A 17,034-nucleotide genomic window follows, 5' to 3' on the forward strand; every position below is an offset into this window, starting at 1 on the left:
TCTTGGAAGTGGAGGCAGCTGCGATTAGCGGGGGACCACCAGAAGCCTGTTGGAGAACACCAGGGGAGGGTGTACAGGTAAGTAGTAATGAACAAACTTGCAGAACCACCCTAAAACAGCTAAACACCAGCAAACATTTAGTACGGTTCTTTTTTAAGGAAATTATCTTCCTTCTGTGCACAGAACGCTGAGGATGTCTCTTACCTTCATCCTCAGTGCAGTTTCCGTGTGTTTAGTAGTTATATCCTTAAACGACTTAGGAGGTTTGGAGCACTGTGGGCAGGACTACCGCCGATTCTGTCCGCCTGTTTTGTTGCTATTTATTAGGAGAGGCAGGCCAACCGGGGGTGGGTCAGTGCTGTGGGGGTGGTAGCTCCAAACCACCCAATTTGCCCAAGAATGTAACTACTTAATACACAGAAACGGCGCAGAGGATGAAGGTAAGAGAGTGGGGCCCAACATCAGATCATATTTTGAGGAACCTGCCCTTATAGCTTCACAAATCCCTTATGCTTATAGTTTTCGTTATTACACCTGCAGTATGACCATGATCTGTAGCTAGGATGCATACATTATGCTTGCCACCCAAATAATTCTAGGTTTATGCAAAATCCTTAGACCTGGGCATGTAGGTGATATATTCTAGACATTCAAGTGAAATCTGTCTCCTGATGTGAAGGCAGAGAGAAGAGGAGTGAACATACTTAGTCTGTTTTTAATGATCAGCAGGGATCTGAACACCCAAACCCTGATTTATTACACAACCCAGTATACAGTTGTTTACTCAGTTATAAGATAAAACCTTGGAACTTTTTGCACAATACTGAATGCTATTGAATTCCATAGTTCCTTTACTCTGTGTCACATAATGAGTCGGACTCATAATGAAAGTCTAAGGGGGCGATTTATCAAACTGGAGTAAAGTAGATTTGGCTCAGTTGCCCCTAGCAACCAATCAGATTCCACTTTTCATTTCTCACAGATTTTTTGAAAAATGAAAGGTGGAATCTGAGTGGTTGCTAGGGGCAACTGGGCCTATTCTACTTTACACTTAAACAGAGTGGAACGCAGAACGCAGCATGGTCCTACCCCGCTCATTCTCATGATTGGTCGGAGTCTGAACACTCAGATCTGGACTGAGCAAAACTTTTGAAATGTCTATCTGACATGTTAAAGGCTTTTTATAATGACAGTGAGACTGACAGTGAGATACCTTCAATCTATCATTTTTCCTTTTGTGCTCTTGGGTCCAACCATAACACAGCTCTTCTATCCATAGCTAGATGATGACCATGGATTCTGTCAGGAGGTGACTTTCCCTCTCCTGAAGGCATGTTTTGTGCACATGCTGTTTCTTCTGTCTGTTGTACTCTCTCTAAAATGCTGAGAATGTAAAATAGATAAAATAAGCTGAACATCATGCACACTTGGCAAGACAATCAGAAAGCTGACTGATCTAAATGTCTTCTCATCCTTAAAGGGGCATTCCATCCGGGACCCCTTTTTGGCAATGCCTGGAGAGAGGGTGGGCAAAAACGTTTATTGTTATTGAGACATGATGCCGCGGGCCCACTCAGTCATTAAATGGCAGAGGCGGCACACGGGTATAACCACTGAATGGCTAAGCAGGCCTGCAACATCACGTCTCAAGACCAAGAAGCGACTGCACGCCAGGGGACCAGAGTAGCTGAATATAGGTGTCAGCTCTGGAGCCAGGGAGGATGTAATTGGATAAAGTGGATGTAATAGTTTTCACCTCCCCCTTCTCTGAGCATTGGCAAAAAAAGGGGTCCTGACCGGAATACCCCTTTAAATCCTCCTCACTCTGAGGCACTGTTTGCCAAAGTGTGGGACATGTGTAGACCTCCAGGTGATTGCAAGCCACTCACTGGCACTACTTAGGCTATGTTCACACAATGTATAACAACGGCCGTTGATAAGCAACAGACTTTGTTGTACTGGACAAACATTGATTTTCATGCACAGCACAGATGCAGGGAGTGCCGAAAAAGGTGGTCCGTGTGTGCATGGACAATTAATAACGCTGGACAATTAAAAATTGCTCCGCTAAAAATCATTCTATTACTACGATCATTATTGCGTTCGTTACTATGAATGTTTATTCCTTCTGATCCCAGCAAAACAATGAACAATGTGCAATTACACTGAACGATTAGTGAACAAATGCGGAACTTGAGCGAACAAATGTGGAATTACAGCGAACGATTAGCGAACAATTAACAATAATTTTAGGTTCAGATCTAAATCAACGATCAATGACGTATGAATGATTTTTCGATCATTTCTTGCGATTACACAGAACGAATATCGTTTAAATTCGAACGATATTACGATTTTTCACACGATAATCGTCCCATGTAATAGGGCCCTAAGACCATTCAGAATTTCTGTATGAAATTAAAAGAAAAAACACTTCCGAAAGGTTTGGTGTGGCTCCTATCCAGTCACTATGTAAAATCTCAGGAGAATTTTACATATACTGTACAGTACAGTACAAGAACAGTACTTGCTGTTTTGGGGAAAACAAGGAACAGCATTTTGGATTTTTATATGGGTGATCATTTGGGAGCTACTGTAGGTTTGTCCTGCAGTTGCTTGTCTCCATCTTTCTATGGCAATAAAACCATGCCATGAGATTTATTTCTAGTTAGCTGTACAGGCGGATGAGTTATTGAGCTCCATACAAAGGGAACCAATCTCCAACCCCTCATAAATATAAGGCTGCATGATAAGCCCTCATATTTACATTGCTAGCAACATGCTTTAAATCTTCTTAAGCTTCTAGGTCTTGCTGCTGAGAGTCTCTGGGAACAGCTGGTGATAGCCTCTTAAGAAGTGTACCTTCCTGGGCATGTTCCCTATAATCCCTCTTACCAGTATACAGGCATGAGAAAAAGAATCCCTGTTTAAATTCTTGAATTAAGGACTAGAGATGAGCGAACCGGGGTCGGGTTCGAGTTCGGTATTTGATTAGCTGGGGCTGCTGAACTTGGATAAAGCTCTAAGGTTGTCTGGAAAACATGGATACAGCCAATGACTATATCCATGTTTTCCACATAGCCTTAGGGCTTTATCCAACTTCAGCAGCCACCGCTAATCAAATGCCGAAAGTTTGGGTTCGGATCAACTCGAGCATGCTCGAGGTTCGCTCATCTCTATTAAGGACCTAAAAAAAAAATACTTTTGTCTTATCCTGGTTTTAAAAGTAGGTAAACACAAACTCAAACGAACATGCTAAATTCTTCCAGTTTTGCTGTAAAGCATGTCACTAAATGCTGTGAAAAACAGCTCAGGCCAGATGGCAGCCCCTATAATAATGTTCAAAAAGAGAAATAAAAAAAACTCACAGAAACTAGAAACAGAATAAAATATCACGTTTTAATATCTAACTCTAATCAGGTGATACATTCCCTTCAGGCCATGTTCACACTACGTATATGTCCGGCCCGGATTTACGCAAGTTGCGGCCGGCTACGTACGGTCCGCGAACTTACGCCCGTAAGCTACGTGCGCTTCCCGAGCGCCCTACGTAGCGATCTGACAGCGGTATTTTACTGGGATATCTTCAGCTAGCCCCGGACACCCCACAGAACCTTTTGGATCGGCAAATCAAAGTGTCAAAAAGAAGAAATCACCACTCTGTACGGGACCGCATGTTACGCTACGGGCGTAAGTTACAGCATTTCTGTCCCGAAACAATGGTCTGGTTCATTTTTTATGGCGCCGCATACGATCCGGGCGTAAGTTCTTACGTAGTGTGAACTGTGCAGCCGTAGATCGTATACTTTCCATTGTACGCAAACTACGTAAATTTCCGGCTGCTTATTCACGGAGCGCGCTACGGCCGGAAACTTACGTAGTGTGAACCTAGCCTATAATTGTGTAAAAGTGTATAATTTTATAGTGTGAAAAATTAGTCACAAGTGGAAAACATTCAAGACTGCTGACTTGACTTACGTAGGTTGACCAGATGTTTTGTTTTTTTTTAAATATGTTTCACAATGAAAAAGCATAGAATTCAAAGAGGGTGTAATGCACAATAAAACACAAAAGGTGTTGGACATATGTGGCAGCGTTGTAGAGATGTATACTCCCATCTCTAGGATGCATAGCATTGGCTTGAAACCACAATAAGCCTGCAGTTTCTTACTCTCCACTCATTCCCCCAGCATGCCATCAGGAAATACATTGGTTATTCATACAGCTGTTTTCCATGATATATGGGGGTGACCTCTTGATAAACAAGTGATGTTAGCTTAGATGATGCATGGTTTTTAAGGATCTTGCATTTGTCTGAAATGTCAATACATTGAAGGAGCGATGAAGGGATGTTCTAAGGTGTCAGTAAATTTCTCCAAATGACAATTAATTAGAATAGATAGAGTCTAATTAAGATTTCCTCCCATAGAGCAGCAGGCAGTGTCATGACACAGCACCATTGTTTGATGAAGCACTGACCTAACTTTTAACAAGAGTCGTCATTTTACCGACTACACAATGGACAGTGCACTCTCCAATGCAAGAAAATAAATAGTGGGTATATGTTCTGCAAAATTTTGCATAGGTTAATTAAATGGATATTCCCATCACAGCACATTGCGTGGATATGCCATCACTTTCTGAGCAGTGGGAGTAGACCCATAAGAGGGGTACCTATAAGAGTGATGGAGAGTAGCGCAACTCCTAAGTGATTCTGGATGCAAGACTGACTGTACCACTGCTGTACCACCACTGTATCATTGCTGTACCACTGCTATACCACCACTGTACCATTGCTGTACCACCCCTGTACCACTGCTGTACCACCCCTGTACCACTGCTGTACCACCACTGTACCACTGCTGTACCACCACTGTACCACTGCTGTACCACCGCTGTACCACCACTGTATCATTGCTGTACCATTCTTGTACCTCCACTGTACCACTGCTGTACCACCACTGTACCACCGCTGTACCACCACTGTACCATTGCTGTACCACCCCTGTAACACCACTGTACCACTGCTGTACCACCACTGTACCACTGCTGTACCACCGCTGTACCACCACTGTACCATTGCTGTACCAATCCTGTATCACCACTGTACCACCACTGTACCACTGCTGTACCACAGCTGTACCACCACTGTACCACTGCTGTACCACCACTGTACCATTGCTGTACCACTCCTGTATCACCACTGTATCACTCCTGTACCACCACTGTACCACTGCTTTACCACCACTGTACCATTGGTGTACCACCCCTGTACCACCACTGTACCACTACTGTACCACCACTGTACCACTGCTGTACCACTATAGATTTTGAGGGGCTCCTTTCTGGAAAAGCCTCCGGCCCTTCTTTGAATTAAACAAATGTTAGCACCATTCAGAATCGTTTTAGCAGTCAACCTCTGTGTGTCCACCTGGCCTCTACATGCCCATCCTCGGGAGCAATACACTCAGGCCTATTTGCTCTGTGTGCTCACAGTAGGTCTTTAAGGCACTACATGTGTTCACTGCAGAATTTCCATGTTCTGGCTTCAAAACTTTACCTCTTATACCTTTTACAGGACTATAGCTGACACCTATCAGTTCAGATCCCATCTATTTTTAAGAGGGCATGGAGAAAAGTGACTGTCAAACAACTCTGGTACCCATCTGCCCCCCCCCCCCACCTCCATATGTAGCCATTGGCCAAGGTCTGCTGAGTCTCCTATGAAATAGATAACTGAGTAACTGTACTGAAACTGAAATAGATAACTGATAACAGTACATGTGAATAAGGCCTTATTCTGGAACTGATGTAGGAGTTTGAAAACAAACATTTTCTCTCAAATTAAATTTTTTAAGAGAACCAGTAAGCTCTCCTGAGACCTTTATATTAGTAAGTACAGTACTAGGATTTGCCAATAAACAACTATTCTGGAACGTATTTTGCGAGTTGTGCCTCCCTGTGGTTCCTCCTGGAATTTCATAAACTAATTGATAACTGGTTGCTAGCATGACATGGCCCCTTCACATTATGGCTTAGGAAGGACTTAGTAAGACTGTAGCAGTACATACTATTCATAGGGGTAATGCCCATTTATATATTTCCAGGATGAAAATACAGAGTAACTATACTCCGGAATTGTTGTTTCATAACGGATCAAAGTATTTAGTAAAACAGACATGTCAGGAGAGCAGACAGATCCCCTTTACCATACAGATTTTAATGCTACATGGAAAGCTGGATTGAAACAATTTGTTCTGGTTTGCTCAGTGTCCTCATCGTGATATGAAGAACAGAAGAGTGTAATGCATTTGACCATGTCTCATTTTGGATAGCTATTTTCCCATGTGAGTCATCTGTCCTTGTCTGTCGCCCTGCTCTACTTATTAGCTTTGATTCACAGTAAGGAAGCTAAAACACGTTTGCCATGTGAAAAAAATGATGGTCAGACAGCCGGATACGTGTAAATCCATCCCAATTTAAAAGGGAAATGCAGGTAAAACCGGTACCTATAGGGTTAAAATGTACAATATAAACCTTAAGCTGCTGTGTTGGGTCATGAAAAGTCACTTGTAGAAAACATGGCTTCACTTTGCCTGAATCATAGCTAAAGGTCCTATTACACGGAGCGATTTTTAACGATTAACGACTAACGATAAACGATCTCAAACGAGATTTTTTTATCGTTCACCACATTACACAGAACAATGGTCGTTAGTTACAATCGTTACTATGATCGTTCATTCCTTCTGATCCCAGCGAAATAATGAACAATGTGCAATTACACTGAACGATTAGTGAAAAAATGCGGAACTTGGGCGAACGAATGTGGAATTACAGCGAACTATTAACGATAATTTTAAGTTCAGATCTAAATCAACGATCAACAACATACGAACGATTCTTCGATCGTTGCCTGCAATTACACAGAATGATTATCTTTTAACGTTGAACGATATAACGATTTTTCGCATGATAATCGTCCCGTAAAATAGGGCCCTAAAGGTTACACATTAAGGCTATGTTCACACTGCGTATGAATCTGTCGGTAGAGCGAACCGCGAATATACGCACGTAGTTTTGAGGTTGATGTGTAAGCTTGAAAGTATACGATATACGGCCACACAATGCACACTACGTATGAGCTTACGGCCAGAACGTATACGGTGCCGTGAAAAATGAACAAGACCGTTTGAGGACGGAAATGTTGAAACTCACGGCCGTGGATTTCAGTGCGGTCCTGTACGGAGTACTTATTTCAGCCAAATTGAACTTGATTTTTCGATCCAAAAGGTTCTGTGTGTTTTATTGGGCTGGGCGAAGATTTCCAAGTAAATGACCTGCTTCAGATCGCTTCGAAACAAGCTAGGGAAGCATAACTATACTACGGGCATATGTTCGGGGTTCGTACGCATCCGGCCGCATGTCTATTTTTCCCACACCCGTAGTTTCAGCCGCACATGTACAGCGGCGTACGATCTACGGACGGATTCATACGCAGTGTGAACATAGCCTAAGGCTGCGTTCACACTACGTATATTTCAGTCAGTATTGCAACCAAAACCAGGAGTGGATTAAAAACACAGAAAGGATCTGATCACACAATGTTGTAATTGAGTGGATGGCCGCCATTTAATGGCAAATATTTGCTGTTATTTTAAAACAACGGCTGTTATATTGAAATAATGGCCGTTATTTACTGTTATATGGCGGCCATCCACTCAATTTCAACATTGTGTGAACAGATCCTTTCTGTGTTTTTAATGCACTCCTGGTTTTGGTTGCAATACTGACTGAAATATACGTAGTGTGAACGCAGCCTAAAGGGTACCCATCATCTGAGCCCAACAGTAGGATCCTATCTCTTACTGTAATTGCTAGTGTACTGCAATACAAGTCTAATGGATTTTCAACAATTCTATATACTGCTCACTTTAGCAGTGAAGAACAGAGTTTTTGGAGTTTGGAGATCAAATGACAGATACTAGAGATGAGCGAATCTCGAGCATGTTTGGGTTTGTTCGATTGCCTGCTGAGGCATGGCATCCCAGTGGCCCTCAGGTCATTGAGGTTCTGGTGTTTTCTGAGGTTTTCTATGGGTTTCGGGTCTGGAGAAGTGCAGGACACTTCTGTGGTCCAGTGGCTTTACTTCAATTTACAGTGGTACCTCTGTTCTCGAACTTAATTGGTACCGGAAGGCAGTTTGAGAACCGAGCAGTGTCTTCCCATAGGAAATAATGTAAATGTGATTAATTGGTTCCAGCGGCCACCAATACTTACCTACAATACTCATTTATTACACTGATAAGTGCTCAGTATAATCACTACAGTACAGTACAGAACAGCACTATATACTGTACAGGACATTAAACATGAGAAATGTTCTTTAGAACTAGCAATTATAGTACAGTAGTCACCAACTCCTCACCCATCCTTTACTGTATAGCATCCCCCCCATCAAAGCACTGTAATGTATAGGAGATGGTGGTGCACTGCCTGTACTACTACTGCACTGTATATGCACTCCAGCAGTCTTATACAGCACTGTACTGTATGTGAAGCCTCACCACTGCTTAACTCGCCAGGTACAACCCACCATCCACGCTCGCAAAAACGTTTGAAAAACGTTCGAAAACCGAGCAAAGTTCGAATTCCAAACACTACTTCTGGGTAAATTTTCGTTCGAATACCAAGCAGTTCGAGTTCCAAAGTGTTTGAAAACCGAGGTATTACTGTACTCTATAAATTGGCGTAAATGCTGGGGATAGTGGGGTATTAAAAGTGTTGTTGTTTTGTGGGTCAACACATGATGGGGGAAGCTTAGGCAAAACGGCAAAGCTGGCAGCTTATCAAGGCATTTTGGCAAGCATTATTTGGGAGCATTTGTAGCTTGAACATATTATTATGGACATCGGTATTGTGGCTAAGAAAAAAATGTCAGGAATGTGCAGTAGCCTGGTGTGAACTGGGCCTGGTTTTTGCTTCTGTGCGACACACACGATTGCTTCTCAGCTTCCAGCAATGCAAGAGTTGCACTGAACTCTCGTAGCCTTGATTGCCGCAGGTGAGCAAGTCTGTTTGACTACCTGTCTGGAACCTGGAGGATCAGAGCGCCGGTCCAATAAGGATCCAGACCGGCCTCTTAATCCTCATAAAAGAAAGCTGAGCTAGTGTCTCAGCGCTGGCTATTAAGGTTCATACCCTGATCCTAGCTCCCCCTGTCTATTCCTGCGATCCCCGTACCTAATCCCTCTGCTCGATTTACCTGTTATCTGACCTCCCGCCTGATCTTTGACTATCTGACTGTTTACTGATTTTGTACTGCGTTGCCCGTTTGGTTTGGACTTTGCCTTGTTTGACTCTCTCTTTGTGTTTGTTCGTCTGTCTCGTTCTGTGTTCACCTATACCAGAGCAGGGACCGCCTTTGTAGTTGTCCACGGCTACCCAGGGACGTTTGAGGCAAGTAGGTAGGGACAGTGGGTGGGCTCAGTAGTAGTAGTCACTGTTGTGTCTTGTCTCTACCTCCCCTGTCCCAACTTGTGTGTTTTTTTTTTTTGTAGCTAGTTGGGGGTGGGGGGGAGTTGAATTGTACAGATTTGAAGTGAATGTATCATCTGTGTCACCTAGGTCATTCCTTAGGGAGGGGGAGGTTGAGCTGTGAGCTTTAAATATTGTCTTATTTATACACTGGTCTTCACTGTGCCCACCACAAGGAGGGACGGACTTGCTGCGGCAGGCGACCCCAGGTCGCTACCCCTTGCTTGGCTTGCTAGCGACAGCGGGTGAGGTGCAGCTGGAGACAGGTAGGCAGGCAGGAAAACAGCAGGACTCACGGCTGGAAGCAGGATAGCAGTAACAGGCAGGAATCACAGGTAGCTGGAACGGTAGATACCAGGAACAGCAGGAATCATGGCAGAGCTGAGCCACAAACTTAATGGAAGCATGCAGAGGCTCCAACAACTATGGTAGGGGAGGACTGCAATGTATATAGGAAGGCCAATCAGGGGCACCCTGGCCCTTTAAGTTTAAGCAAAGCTGGCGCGAGCGTGCTCTGGGAGATGCGGACACGTGCACCAGCCTGAAGAGCGATCATGCAAAGAGGAGGAGGAGCCTGGGAAAGCAGGAGGCCGGTGGGCAGCAAGGGGAAGCGTGTGGCCGTGGCGGAAGATGGCAGCACAGTTGTGGCCGGGGGTGACAGTGCAGCTGCAGCGGAAGGTAGGTGCCGCGGCTGCAACACTTAATTGCGTTCTGTGATGATAAAGAGGACACTACTGAAAAGGGATCTGTGAAGAACAGGAAGTGTCATCTTAAGTTTAGACTTAGTGGTCAGAATGAAAACCGCAATATTTTAATATTATGTTAATATATAGATAGTAAAATGCCAATTAAAAAGAAAAAAAACAATCACCCAAACTTCTTAAAATCTATTTAAGATAAAAACTTGATTTAAACTACAGGTCATTTTATGGTGACACATTGTTGGAGGCTATCAGTTTTCTGAATTAATATTACATTATTTTCTCTAGCTGGTTTCTTGCTCACTGCCTGGTTCCCCGCTTTGCCTGCAATGACAGTTCTGATACATCATTAATTTTTTAACTGGAAAACAAATGTACATTTGTTCTGTAAAGTCATTCTCCCAAAAAAGCAACAACATAAAACAAGAAGCAAAAGAATCCTGCCAGGACCCATGCAGGATACACAGGCTGCCCTAGTTCTGGTTGGTATCCCACTGAGCAGCGGCTACAGTCTTGCTTATGGAAATAGAAGGAACATTACACTTTGTGTATTGGAATTCAATTTTGTCAGTTCTGTAAAAGTTGAACTCATTAGTGCATTAGTCTCTCTTGATAGGTAGCAGATTAAATTAACTATCTGCTGACTGTTTCTATTACAATCCGGGCTGTGAGGTCATTGCAGAATAGCTGGATCCATGCAATTCTCTCTCCACATCTTTGGTCTATGGCAGCTTAGAAACTGTCAGGCGGAGAGTTAGTAGAGCTGACTTGTGCAGTAGGAAGCTGTCGTGGCAATATGTTTACTAACCCACACATTAACATACACACTCACAAGTTCGGTTTGGCAGGTTTGCAGAATTTAATGTAAAGTTCGATCTCATGCTGAACTTCAATGAACTGCATTAAAACGACTGCAGGTTTTTTACCTGATTTAATGGTTTTCTAAAGGAGGCAAGCTCTTTATACTTACATGTCCGTGCTCCCTCTGGGTCCTTCTTCTTTGGTCCTGTCCAGGCATCTCCTACGGTGAAGGCCCGCTCATTACTGTGTATTACTATAGGGCAGAGCACGGGAGGATTATTACTATGTGAACAAAGCATAGGGGGTTTATTACTATGTGGGAAGCACAGGGGGGGGGATTACTATAGGAGGGAGTACAGGGGGGATTATTACTATGGGGGGAGCACTGGGGGGATTATTACTATAGGGGCAGTACAGGGGGGATTATTACCATGGGGGAGCACAGGGGGGATTATTACCATGGGGGAGCACAGGGGGGATTATTACTATGGGGACTGCACAAGTGGGATTATTACTATGTGGACTACACAGGGGGATTATTACTATGGGGGAGCACAGGGGGGATTATTACTATGTGGAAGAGCACAGGGGGAATTATTACTATTGGGGGAACACAAGGGGCATTATTACTATGGGGGAACACAGGGGGAATTATTACTACGGGGGGAGCACAGGGGGGATTATTACTATGTGGAAGAGCACAGGGGGAATTATTACTATTGGGGGAACACAAGGGGCATTATTACTATGGGGGAACACAGGGGGAATTATTACTACGGGGGGAGCACAGGGGGGATTATTTCTATGGGGGAGCACAGGGGGGATTATCACTATGGGGACTGCACAAGTGGAATTATTACTATGGGGACTACATAGGAGGGATTATTACTATAGGGAGCACAGGGGGGATTATTACTAAGGGGCAGAGCACAGGGGAGACTATTACTATGGGGAGCACAGGGGATTATTTCTATGGGGGGAGCACAGGTGGGATTATTACTATGGGGGACCCTATATACAGAGGGCAACCCACATACCTATTGACTTTATTGCACAAGACACAAAAAAGTGGAAGTTGTTGTAAAAGTGCGAAGCCTAAGATATTCGTCTGGCAGGTCCACAAAAGATGTATTGTAGCTGGAAAAAATCATTATGGAGGCCTGGGCCAGAAGGAGAGGAGAAGGAGGAAAGTGTGACGCCTCTGATCAAAGAAGACGTCATGTGTGAATGTTGTTTTTTTTTTGGGGGGGGGGGGCTCTTTTCGCAAGATTCACCATGTAGTCGAAATTACCTAGAAACGGCCCTGGTGGGGGGGAAGAGTACTATGCTGCCTTAGATAATCAAGGATCCAAACAGTAACCTCTTCACTGCCCTAGACTACTAGAAACATTAATATTAACCCCTTTCACTGTCTAAGATCAACAGAAATGTCTATTCTAACACCTTCACTGCCTCATACCAATAAGTACACAGACACTAACTCCTTCAGTGGCCTAGACAACCAAAGCATGCAGACATGCTCCTTCCCCCTAGAATGACAATAATGTTAACTGTACTAGACTTGAATGCTGTTTGATACTCTTTAATATTGTGGAGGATGTTATATGACCCTGTATGTGTGGTGACCCAGGGGTGCTAGGTGGTACTTGCCACGGCTGGTGGTAAAGTACCGCTATGGCACTTGCAACGGGCCTTGGAGTGGTATAAGCCCTCCCTAGGTTCAAAAAAACATACGTTAATAGGTGAGTCCCTGTGTCCCTTGTAGTGTAGTGCAAGAAAAGTAAAGCACAGAGTCCAAAACACTTAAACAGTTGAACAAGCTTACTGGCTGTTTTCTTAAAGAAACAATCAGTGAAATTTTAAGGTACAGGTTCACACACAGCATTTTATGCTTGAGAAGGAGATTGCCAACATTTTTCCTTAAATACTGGTGGATAGCCACTTTAAAGAGGATGTACCATCAGGTACATCCTCTTTAATATGACCCACGGATAGAACAACGCAGTCACTGGGAAGCCGGTGCAGCGCTCTTTTTTTAGAACCGCGGGTCGGTTCCTGTGTACGGCACTGCTCTATCCACGAGTACCGGATCGGGGTTGAAGCACAGGAGGCGGGCCGGGCCGTTCCCAGTGGGAGGGAATCCCCTCCCCTCTATGACGCGGCTCCATTAGAATCAACGGAGCCGTGTCATAGAGGGGCGGGGTTTTTTCCACTGGGGGCGGCCTGGCACATTTCAAAAAACGGACCGCGGCATCGGCAATAATAAAAAGCCAAAATAGCCATGCACATGGGACTAATGATGCACAGGAAATTCAGAACAGTATTGCACAAGAACCAGTAAACAAGTTGTACAGCAATCTATTGGTATTGATTCATTGTACAATCCCCTTCTTAGAAAATATTACACAAAAACCCAGTGGCCAAAAGTTGTAAACAAGAAAGGGTAAAATCACATAGTGGTCATAATACCTGTGGTCAAGGTGTGTGCACGCTCCCCTCCAATCCTATTAATCACTCCAGATTGATCTTTTACCCCATGCACTTAGGTTTAACGTACCCAGGAACACCTCATATGATCTAGTTCTCTGATTTTTATTTCAAAATTCATAGTGTCTTACTGACCTTTTTGCTTAACTCCAGCCTATTTAACAGCAATCAGACATCATTATTACACCCCCTTCTTTCCCTGCCAAATGGCACCCTTACCAATATATATTTAAATGGAAAATTATAGGATTATTATTTCATTATTTCTATGTACCACATGACTAATAATTTTATATGCTGTTTGGTTATTGATAGCTATGTTCCGTATGATTCATGTTTATCTATTTTATTTATTTATTTATTTTTTCCTTTACCTTTATTGCTATCTTCCTCATGTCTCAATGCCCGTGATTATAAGAATTGCCAGATAACATGCCAGATCCAGTCCGGATTTTCTTATTACCCAGATCCAGTTCTTGTTTTCCTATGAACCTGAACATAGGCTGATCATGTGATCAATTAGGGGGAGATAAAAGTATCATGCCTCCACCATACAAACCATACAAACATACTGTGACACTGATGAAGAAGTGAACCTGACACTCTGAAACGCGTATGACTGAACATTATGCTCCCACACATGTGTAACAGCACAAGTCCTATACACCATTTTAACTATTGGGGCCCCACTCAACTTATGCCATTTTCTCTAAACAAACTGCTGGTTATACCTGAATATTGCTGAATCAGACACTGACAGCAAGAGGACAGTGAGAGCATCCAGAGCGCGGCCGCGCAGAGTGTGTGAACTGCTCCTGCCACTACACAAGGAAGCATTGCCACAGGCTGGCCCTGATCGCTTCTGCTGCTGTATCTCCATCGGGACGGGTGAGAGGTGTCACAGACACCAGACGCTTTCCTTACTACTACACAACCTCCACCCTAGACAAATAAGCAAGTGTCTGTAGAATGTACTTGGACTGGCACTGTATACAACTACAGATCCCAGCAATCCCAGTCATTCCAGTACTGGTATACTGACAAACACACTACAGATCCCAGCAATCCCAATCATTTCAGTACCAGTATACCGACAAACTTACTACAGATACTCACCAACTCATGTCTCCAGAGCAGTTTTTGGCAGCAGCATATCACTAAGAATCCTGCTAAATATCTACAGTTTGTAATTTTCTATTTGTTATAGACTATCTATGGATTGCTCTCTGTTTATCCAGCATAACATTCATTGTTGCTGATTGATACAAGGTTGCTACCTTGTGGAGCACTAACCGCCACAACTACGTGATTGCACCTGATCTACTGTACACAGCAAACTCCGTGGCACATAGCTGCCTATTAATCTATAGCTACTCTGCCTATTGCTGTTTGTACATCCCCCATTACAGACTTAACCCGCAGTGCTGGTACCTTTACTCATTTATCCAAATATTCATTTATTTATTTTCCCGCCAGCATTTTTACTAGTATCTTTGTCCTTTTATTGTACTTTATTGTTTCCAAGATCATTATATGTGATTTTATATATTCTAATTAAATCAGCATTTTATATTGTAATTTTATTACGTTTCATTACTATATCACATAGGGCTGCTGTGACTTAGAGGACTATATAATTTTTGTTTACAAAGTATAAGATACAAACTGCAAAGGCAGTCTGTATCTTCATTTTGTCTATTTATGAAGATACAGACTCCCTTTGCAGTCTGTATCTTATACTTTACCTAATCCTCTTGATCGGTGCAGCCAGGCTGGCGCCGCCATCTTCATTACATTACTTGCATTCCACCGCTGGAACGCAAGTGACATAATCAAGATGGCGGCGCCTGGCTTTGCTGCCGCTCTGCATGACGGGAGCTTCCTGTCTCACACAGCTCTTTTGGAAAGAGCCGTCGCGAGACAGAAAAGGAAACAGTGTATAATTAAAAAACACGACCAAAAAAATAATTAAATATATTTACAAATATTAATAAAATGATCATTTACATATAGGAAAGTCTCTGGTGACAAGTTTGTTTGGATCTCCTATGCTCCTCTATGTAAGGTGTAGTATTATTTTTTGTATTATTATTATTATTATTATTATTTATATATACAGTTAGGGCCAGAAATATTTGGACAGTGACACAAGTTTTATTATTTTAGCTGTTTACAAAAACATGTTCAGAAATACAATTATATATATAATATGGGCTGAAAGTGCACACTCCCAGTTGCAATATGAGAGTTTCCACATCCAAATCGGAGAAAGGGTTTAGGAATCATAGCTCTGTAATGCATAGCCTCCTCTTTTTCAAGGGACCAAAAGTAATTAGACAATGGACTCTAAGGGCTGCAATTAACTCTGAAGGCGTCTTCCCCATTAACCTGTAATCAATGAAGTAGTTAAAAGGTCTGGGGTTGATTCCAGGTGTGTGGTTTTGCATTTGGAAGCTGTTGCTGTGACCAGACAACATGCGGTCAAAGGAACTCTCAATTGAGGTGAAGCAGAACATCCTGAGGCTGAAAAAAAAGAAAAAATCCATCAGAGAGATAGCAGACATGAGAGATAGCAGACATGAGAGATAGCAGACATGCTTGGAGTAGCAAAATCAACAGTTGGGTACATTCTGAGAAAAAAGGAATTGACTGGTGAGCTTGGGAACTCAAAAATGCCTGGGCGTCCACGGAAGACAACAGTGGTGGATGATCGCCGCATACTTTCTTTGGTGAAGAAGAACCCGTTCACAACATCAACTGAAGTCCAGAACACTCTCAGAGAAGTAGGTGTATCTGTCTCTAAGTAAACAGTAAAGAGAAGACTCCATAAAAGTAAATATAAAGGGTTCACATCTAGATGCAAACCATTCATCAATTCCAAAAATAGACAGGCCAGAGTTAAATTTGCCAAAAAACACCTCGAGAAGCCAGCTCAGTTCTGGAAAAGTATTCTATGGACAGATGAGACAAAGATCAACCTGTACCAGAATGATGTGAAGAAAAAAGTTTGGAGAAGAAAGGGAACGGCACATGATCCAAGGCACACCACATGCTCTGTAAAACATGGTGGAGGCAACGTGATGGCATGGGCATGCATGGCTTTCAATGGCACTGGGTCACTTGTGTTTATTGATGACATAAAAGCAGACAAGAGTAGCCGGATGAATTCTGAAGTGTACCGGGATATACTTTCAGCCCAGATTCAGCCAAATGCTGCAAAGTTGATTGGACGGCGCTTCATAGTACAGATGGACAATGACCCCAAGCATACAGCCAAAGCTACCCAGGAGTTCATGAGTGCAAAAAATTGGAACATTCTGCAATGGCCAAGTCAATCACCAGATCTTAACTCAATTGAGCATGGATTTCACTTGCTCAGATCCAGACTTAACACGGAAAGACCCACAAACAAGCAAGACCTGAAGGCTGCGGCTGTAAAGGCCTGGCAAAGCATTAAGAAGGAGGAAACCAGCGTTTGGTGATGTCCATGGGTTCCAGACTTAAGGCA

The sequence above is a fragment of the Dendropsophus ebraccatus genome, chromosome 2, assembly GCF_027789765.1.
Source record: "Dendropsophus ebraccatus isolate aDenEbr1 chromosome 2, aDenEbr1.pat, whole genome shotgun sequence".
In the NCBI taxonomy this organism is placed as follows: Eukaryota; Metazoa; Chordata; class Amphibia; order Anura; family Hylidae; genus Dendropsophus; species Dendropsophus ebraccatus.